Source organism: Lolium rigidum, unplaced genomic scaffold (assembly GCF_022539505.1).
Source record: "Lolium rigidum isolate FL_2022 unplaced genomic scaffold, APGP_CSIRO_Lrig_0.1 contig_35796_1, whole genome shotgun sequence".
NCBI lineage: Eukaryota > Viridiplantae > Streptophyta > Magnoliopsida > Poales > Poaceae > Lolium > Lolium rigidum.
In genome coordinates, this window is record NW_025900332.1 from 1,124 (window position 1) to 10,178 (window position 9,055).

At 40.7% G+C, this 9,055-nt stretch overlaps 1 long non-coding RNA gene across 1 annotated transcript; it reads right to left on the reverse strand.

Moving 5' to 3' along the window:
* Positions 1 to 2,523: 2,523 nt before the first annotated feature.
* Positions 2,524 to 3,216, reverse strand: LOC124681217. Its single transcript, XR_006995776.1, has 3 exons — positions 3,113 to 3,216; positions 2,748 to 2,819; positions 2,524 to 2,672 (listed from the first exon to the last, which is right to left on the reverse strand). It is a non-coding gene; the product is annotated as an uncharacterized LOC124681217 (long non-coding RNA).
* Positions 3,217 to 9,055: the final 5,839 nt, after the last annotated feature.

Sequence of the window (9,055 nt, forward strand, 5' to 3'; positions counted from 1 at the left end):
GCGTGTTTGGGGCGGAGGGTGGCGCGGAAGAAGCTCCGTCGGTCGGGAGCCATTAAAGACTATTCGTGCGGCACGCCGTGTGGTCAACCGTAGCACGCAGCGAGGAGGCAGAAGCGGGAGAATGGAGCGGACCAAGGTTGAGGTCGAGCGACTGTGGATTCAGTCATCAACAGGCGGTATGTCAACTCTCTCTGTATTTTCTCAATAGCAAGAACTTTATTTCTTCTAGCAATTGTGTGCACCTGAAGGAAAATTCCACGCAGTACAATAGATAGCATAGAGTAGACATTGGGGAACGGTAGTTGATAAGAGAGCTGAGCGTTGGTCATACACCCCTTTTATGCAGCCTAAGTGAGCAAGTCGCCTGAGATTTGAGGCTGTTGTAGGCAACATGTGAGCTCAGAAACCATCTCCATTAGCTGCAATTTCTTTAAATTAAAGAGAGCTGCAGTGAAATAAAACGGTTTGAAATCTCTGAAAAGAATTTTGTTTGCTGCTACTAAGCAAGTTATAATAGAAAGGGTAACAACAACAGATGAACTGATCGGCCTATCACAGTTTTTTTAAAAGTGATCAAGGTTAGTTAAACCATCACCTTTTGAAAAGGAAAATTACACATGCATTTATCATTAGGCGAGCTCAAACACGATATATATTATTTTGGCAAATATAGCAGCATGAGCCGTGAGTGTCATTCCGGATGAAATTTTCAGAACCACCTTCCAAATTTGTTGACCTGCTTAATGTAGCAACAACATCATGATACATAGAGTAGGTAGTATCACCTTAGAATTAACACATGAGACCGAGCACTGAGGCTGGAAATGGCATAATTAAGGTAGTGTATCTGAATAAAACAACGGAGAGCACAATAGAATCAGTAAGCAGAAAATGCTACCTTCATATTATAGTCATATGAGGTCGGTAATTAATAAATGTGTGTTACAACTCAGTGAGTACCCCAAACTCTCTAACTCACTTACAAAAGTTTTTATTTGATCTCTAAACTCAGGTTTAACCCTGTCTCCTACCTTAGTAAGCCAAGCCAACTCTGAATACTATCAAAATGCCTCTTGTTCCTTTGTTTCCAAATGTTCGAAGCACGAAGGATGTAATGCAAACAGTAGCTTATTCAATAATCATGCAGCTCTGGAGATTCTACTACTCAGATCAATGCTCGTGTCCTAAACAATCCCCGAAGCGGACCAACATGCTGCACTAAAATGGCAAGTGAAAAACAGATGGTCACTTGTCTCCCCGTGCAACTGACAGATGACAAAATTAACATTGGGAATAGGGGAATTTCTCCAAACCAACATCTCTCGGGCATTGATTCTATCCATAGTCAGAAGCCAGGCAAAAACTTTGGCCCGCATCATACATTTTGTTTTCCAAATCTTAGGAAGAAAAGGAACACGACAGATATCTCTGAACAGAAACCTGTAGTATTTATGTGCACTGAAATCCTTAGGTTCACACAAATAACTCCATTCATCTAGCTGCAACACCTCCCTCTGAATATTATTGACATGCTCGTCCAAGATATGCAGCTCCTCATGAGCTTCCAGAGACAATAGCAAAACAAAGTAAATGGCTAGGTCATTATTCTCCAAGTACTCTGCAGTACTAACATCTTCTAGATCTGAAGGAGAATAAATGAGGTAATTGATGCTGCTGGATATCATTTTCAGTAGACATCTTTCCATAATAATACTGTGTCTCCAGCCTTCGCTGAACAATGATTGATTCTTCTGAAAGTATTAGACAAACTGTAGACGTCTCGCCACCAGAACGATCCACAGGGAGAAATAGCATGTGGTACATGGACTGAAAAATATTTGAACCAAATTAACATCAACCAAGGAATGTCATGTTTGTGAGAAGGAGACGCATACCAACCAAATCAGGAAACCCAGAATGAACTTCCCCTCCATCGAACACACTTCCTGGCAAATAACAAACAAAATTTAGAAACTTGTAAATTTAATACCCAGAAAGTGGTAATATAGTATCATGAAGATTAACATAATATAATATTTTCCCGCATTCATCTAATTCAATGCACATTTAATATTGGTGGAAACACTGATATTGAAGGAAGCTTAGTACCAGTTTTCTTGCAGTATAATGAAAGAAAGGTAAATGGAAAATGGAACTGTTTCAATGAATATGGTCCAGCCACACAGTTTTTGCTAAAGAGAAGAGCGGCGCAGTATGTATAATATCCAGGTGTGTTATTAGGCACATATATATGTATGTATATATAAAGCATCATGCAACAAAACATTTATCCTTGATTTGCTCATCATGAAAAATCACCGACGACATGCTTTGCATCTGTGCAGCGATGGACGTAGAACCATCACCAATACTTTTGCGAACCTTGTTCTATAAATTACCATTAAAGATCACTGGAGGCATGCTGTAGATCGAACCTAGTAACAACAAAAGAATCATCAAAATTACAGAAATTCATCAACCGAAAAAGTAAAGTGAGAATCATATCACAGACATAACCTGATCTTTTTTCTTGCTTCTAATGTCCTGATATGAGGCCAATATATCATTCTAGTAGATGCAAAATTTCTTCTTTTGAGATAGCAATTTGCATCAACAATCCGAGTCATACTTTGTAGGCCTCTATGTACAAAATCACTAACACACTGCAGTACCTAAAGGGAAAAGATATTAGGCACACTGTAGACCGAATCTAGTAACAACAAAAGAATCAAATCTGTAGATCGAACCTTCCTTTAATTTAGTCATTCTCTGAACTTGTATATTCGATTGCATCGCACGCAGCCTTCCATTGTTTTGCCCTGAAACATCAGTTAAGCCTGAGTGTATATTTCGTGCAGATAACAAATAACTTTGTTAGCAAGTAACTATACAACAGATGGAAACCTAGTAGATGGAAATCTAGCATTCCTTGGTTACATTGCAGGGAAAACAGTGTGTGTTTGTCGGCAAAGAAACATAAGTGTTCAATTATTGTTCTTCGATAATGGAGTGGGCATTCACAAAGGCTAAAACGAATCCCTGTACCTAATTGTATACATTATGTTTATGAGTGATAATAGATAAGTGAAGTATCTGATTATTTATAAGGTACCTCTCATTAGTAATAATAAGGTCCAACTGGAGCAATTTTTGCCAGGTAGCTTGATCCCTATACTCCCAGATTTGGGGTACACGCACAATGGTTTTCCTTGAAGCCCTCCATCCATGAAGCCCTCCACCCAGGCCACTATATTTGCAACCTAGAGGAGAGATCAGCAGAGAAGAAAATCGTTTCAAATCTAAAAAACACAACAACAAACATGTGGAGGGCAGTAATACAATACACACCTGAATTTTCCGCTTCCAAACATTCGACATGTATGTGAGAGCCTGTTGTCTTTTTCTTGATCCAGCCACCGCCGTTTTCCTCCGCCGGCGGCCCCTGCCCGCTCCGCCCCGACGTGGCCGCCGCCGGCCCCTAACTGGTCCGCCCCGATGTGGCTGTGTTTTCCTCCGCCGTCGGCCCCTGATTGCTCCGGCCCCTGCTCACGCGTGTTCCTCCCCAAGGTCGCCGTCCCAGGCTCGCCCCTGCTCCGCCCTAAGGCTGCCGCCGCCGGCCCGCGCCTGCCCCTCTCCGCGGTCGCCGCCGCCGACCCGCGCGTGGCCACTCCCAAGGTCGCCGTCCCTTGCCCGCTCCTGCTCCGCCTCCAAGGTCGTCGCCACCAATACGGATGTCGCCTAGGCCGCCGTCTGCTTCATCGCATGAGAGGGCGGTGTGGTGGTGGGTTTGTCGACATGGAGAAAAAAACCCAGAAACGTGGTGTTCTTGGGCGGTGGGACACTGGGACGTGGGAGAGAGGGGCACGTCCCTAAAGACTGGGCACCGCCCACCGCTTTGACCGCACGAGACCTTGCAACCGGTAGCCGGTTACTCAGCTCGGCTAAAAAAAAAAATTGACGGAAATTTAGCAGTCCATCTTGAAAACGTGTCAGGAGCTGGTTAGAGGAACGGGAGAGAAAATAGCTTATGAACAGTACCAAGAGCAAGTAGAGAACGTGAATCTGATCAACTTTTATATAGGTAAGTATTTGATTAGAAGGAGTCGATCGATTGTACATGCCAATCGTATAGCTTGGTGGGTGGATTGGCATTTGAAGTTTGGTCATTGTGTTCTTGTTTGTTACCACCCTCGCAAGGCACGTCCAAGTATTTCCGTCAGAATTTATGGCATGTATATAGTTAAATAACCTACATTATTTCAATTATGAGTTTAATTACTAGGCAAAAGCTTAAAAATCCATATATAGTTGCGAGATTAAGATGAACAAATCCTTGAACCTATATCTACAAAATTGATGGCACTAACACATCCTACCAAGCGGAAAGCATGTCTACCCTCATTGCTTCCAAAAGGTGGAATTATGACAATAATGTGCAAGTCGTTAAAATTTGGTAGCCCTCCTTCACAAATAACACACATCTAGCCATTTTTGTACAGTAATAAAAAAGGGAAATCATTCTTTCATGCATGCATATAATTGTTAGAATCTCTTGTTTGTGAAGTTGCTTAAAATACGATCTCTTCCAAACTTGAGGTCATATGATAACTAAAAAGTTTTGTATGGCAGGATTTTGCATCAAAGTACATGCGCACAATACTCACTTGTGGGCAGAAAGCCAAACAAACTCATATTACTAGGTTTGTATTAATTTGTTCTAGAAATTTCACCATCACACATGATTTTGTGCTTGCGTTAATTTTACTTAAAAAACTTCTTCCAAATTCAAATTTTCTTCAAACATGCCAACGGTACATGTCTACCAATTAATAATTAAGGGTACACCACACGTACCGCCTCGTAGGGTACATAAAAAATTACTATATTTTATGGCATGTACTAATTTCACATAATCTACAACTCAATGTTGAGTTTAATGATCAGCCCAGAACTAGAAAACAAATATACATATAGTTGTAAATTAACCTAGAAAAGCTCTAGTATCCTTTAAAACCCTAGAAAATGGCCATGCATGCATGCATCCTACCCATAATAATTAATTAAGGTCTCGATCTCTATACTGCTCACGAAGTTTGGAATTCTGGCAAATATGCAACTTGTTTCATTAATTTACCATGGCGAGATAGATGCATGAACATCGATCTCTTAAAAAATATAAGGGCTCCTTTGATTCATAGGATTGATATAGGAGTTATGTAGGAATTGGATCCTATAGAAAAATTTCTATACAAGACATTTGATTCATAGGAACATATCCTATAGGAATTATTCCTATAGGAATCTTGTAGTACAAATCCTATAGGAAAAAAGCATTAGCTCATACCTCATGGAAAAATTCCTTTGCTACAATCAAAGACACACCATATTCCTATAGGATTCAACTTGGCATGACATTCCAATCCTACACCTTTCCTATTCCTACACTCTTCATATTCCTATGAATCAAAGGAGCCCTAAGTTTGTAAAGGATTTGGCATCCATATATGCTCACCGGATATATAGATAAGGCCAAGCAAACACATCGAATATTTGTGAAGAAATGTTTTTGCTAGAACCTTCAAATTTTTAGATTTACATCACACACAAAGAACACACCTTTAATTTCGCCGGGTTTGTGCACTAATAATGTACTCCTACAGTACTAGAAATTGGATTGTTCTACTCCGGAGTGATATGCTTACCGGAGTATTTTTGGATCTTAGCTGGAGCGGCGTTTGGCGGTTGCACGAAGCCGTGCTGGATGTTAAGCCTGTCGAGGCACGCATGGTGGAAAGCGTGCGCCACCTTAGCCTCATCGGCGCGCCGCTGCAATGCTGCGTCCCTGGGATTTGCAGCCGCCGCATTCTTAGCCTGCACGAAAGCTTGCAGAGCATCCCGGCATCTATAGAGTGCCGGGAACATCACGTTATATACAAGCTCCTTGGCGGTGTTGCTCCTGCAAAGGGCGTCGCCGTGATGCGCTTCGAAAGAACGGCCTGGCTCCACGGCCGGCACCGCCTGAAGTGCGGTCGGATTAGGCGGCCGGCCACGGGAGCTCCCTGCCTCCGCATCGTTCGCGCCGGCCGGGAAGGGGATCTCACCTGCCGGCAAAGAAAACCATGCGGCATGCGCGGGCGGAAAAGCCGGCCAGGGCCGAGCGGGCGTCGCATGCGGGGTTGCGTGGGAGATCCCTGCCTCTGCATCCATCGGCCCGCACGGGAAGCGGCTGGCGAGGGGCTCCACGGCCAGCGCCGCCGCCGCGGGCTGAAGAACCGGCCAGTGCAGAGCGGGCGGGTTATGCCTTGGTGCGCGATGGACGAAGCGAAGGCGGCGCGATGCTCCGCTTCCTCGTCGGTGGTAGGACTACGCGCGCGGCGACGCGAGCCAAGTCGGAAGGCCATAGCTATGTCGATTGGTCACTTAAGCTGGAGAGATCTCTTACGTACCATTTCGGAGAAGCGGAGTAAGAGGAAGTTGTTGCTTATACGGGTTCACCGCCACGTTGGGTTAAGACGGGCAAAGTTGGTCAATGCCTAGGAAGTTGGAATCGTTTTGGCCCCAATTTTTTAATTACCTTGCGGTTCATCTCTCGGTCTCTCCCACCTCTTCACTATCCCTCCCCTTGCCTCCTTTCATGCTTCATCGTAGTGCATCTTGTTTTTCTAGCACCTTCACAAAAATCATACACATTTGGCCGATTCTGTCATTGTGTGCACTAATAAAGTAAAAAAAATCCATTATATGTGAATAAACGTTTAATACACTAGCTCGCAAAGATGTTTCTCAAGGCGATATGCACAATGCATGCCAAAAATGGGTCATGATAACTAAATTTCGTGTTAATTTTTGCATGACATGTACTCACTTGTGTATGAAGCCAAGCAAACTCATAATCTATACCAAAAAATGTGAAAGAGTTCTTTTTAGTATCCTTCATACATGGGGTTCCTATTTTTACTTTCTATTTTTACTAGTTACAAGTACTCATGCATGAAAACTTTTGAAAATATGTGCATTTTGGGCTGTGTGGAGACATGGTACAATAATATATTCAAGTTGATATACAAAGTCTAGACATATTCAAACTAGACAAATAATGTATCTAACCCCCTAACCCTAAACTCTGTCTTATGAAGTCAAGCATGCATGAAGAGAATTGGTTTTGGGTTTCAAACATGGAAATTTCAAAATCATCCCAAAAGCTTCATTTTAGAGCGACTAAGAAGGATCCAGGCTTACCTTTCCATTTTCATGTTTTAAACTTGTTTAAATCTTGGTCAAATCTAGGATTTGACCACGATTCAAATGGGCATAAAATAAAAAAATGAAAAAATGAAAAACCAAAGCGCACATAGTCTTCTTATATGTCATATAGTAAGCATTAAAGTTGGTAAACAAGGTCTAGACATATTCAAACTAGACAAATCATGTATCTACCCCCTAACCCCTAAACTCTGTCTTATGACGAAGTCAAGCATGAAGATTAAGTGGTTTTGGGTTTCAAACATGGAAATTTCAAAAACCTCCCAAAAACTTCATTTTAGGGTGACTAAGAAGGATACAGGCTTCCCTTTTCATTTTCATGTTCTATACTTGTTTAAATCTTGGTCAAACCTAGGATTTGACCAAGATTCAAATGTGCATCAAAATTCCAAAAAAAATCAGAAAAATGAAAAACCAAAGCACATAGTTTTCTTATGTCATATAGTAAGCATTAAAGTTGATAAACAAGGGTCTAGACATATTCAAACAAGAAAAATCATGTATCTACCCCCTAACCCTAAACTTTGTCTTATGTAGTCAAGCATGAAGAGAAGTGGTTTTGGGTTTCAAATATGGAAATTTCAAAAACCTATCAAAAGCTTCATTTTAGAGTGACTAAGAAGGATCCATGCTTACCTTTTCATTTTCATATTTGAAACTTGTTTAAATCATTGTCAAACCTAGGATTTGACCAAGATTTAAATGGGCATAAAATTAAAAAAAATCGGAAAAATGAAAAACAAAAGCACATAGTCTTCTTATGTCACATATATATATAGTAAGCATTCAAAAGTTGATAAACAAGGTCTAGCTAGACATATTCAAATAAGACAAATCATGTATCTACCCCTCTAACCCTAAACTCTGTCTTATGAAGTCAAGCATGAAGAGAAGTGGTTTTAGGTTTCAAACATGGAAATTTCAAAAACCTCCCAAAAACTTCATTTTAGAGTGACTAAGAAGGATACATATTTCCCTTTTCATTTTCATGTTTTAAACTTGTTTAAATCTTGGTCAAACCTAGGATTTGACCAAGATACAAATGGGCACAAAAAAATGAAAAACAAAAAGCACATAGTGTTCTTATGTCATATCGTAAGCATTCAAGTTGATAAACAAGGTCTAGATATATCCAAACCAGACAAATCATGTATGTACCCCGTGTCGATCTTATGAAGTCTAGCATGAAGAAAAGTCGTTTTGGCGGGTTTCAAACATGGAAATTTCAAGAACATCCCAAAAGCTTCATTTTAGAGCGACTAAGAAGGATCCAGGCTTACCTTTCCATTTTCATGATTTAAACTTGTTTAAATCTTGGTCAAATCTTGCTCAAGCATGAAGATAAGTGGTTTTGGGTTTCAAACATGGAAATTTCAAAAACCTCCCAAAAACTTCATTTTAGGGTGACTAAGAAGGATACAGGCTTCCCTTTTCATTTTCATGTTCTATATATACTTTTTAAATCTTGGTCAAACCTAGGATTTGACCAAGATTCAAATGTGCATCAAAATTCTAAAAAAATCCGAAAAATGAAAAACCAAAGCACATAGTCTTCTTATGTCATATAGTAAGCATTAAAGTTGATAAACATGGTCTAGACATATTCAAACCATACAAATCATGTATCTACCCCCTAACCCCTAAACTATGTCTTATGAAGTCAAGCATGAAGAGAAGTGGTTTTGGGTTTCAAACATGGAAAATTCAAGAACCTCCCAAAAGCTTCATTTTAGAGTTACTAAGAGAAAGATCCAGACTTAATTACCTTATCATTTTCACATGTTAAACTTGT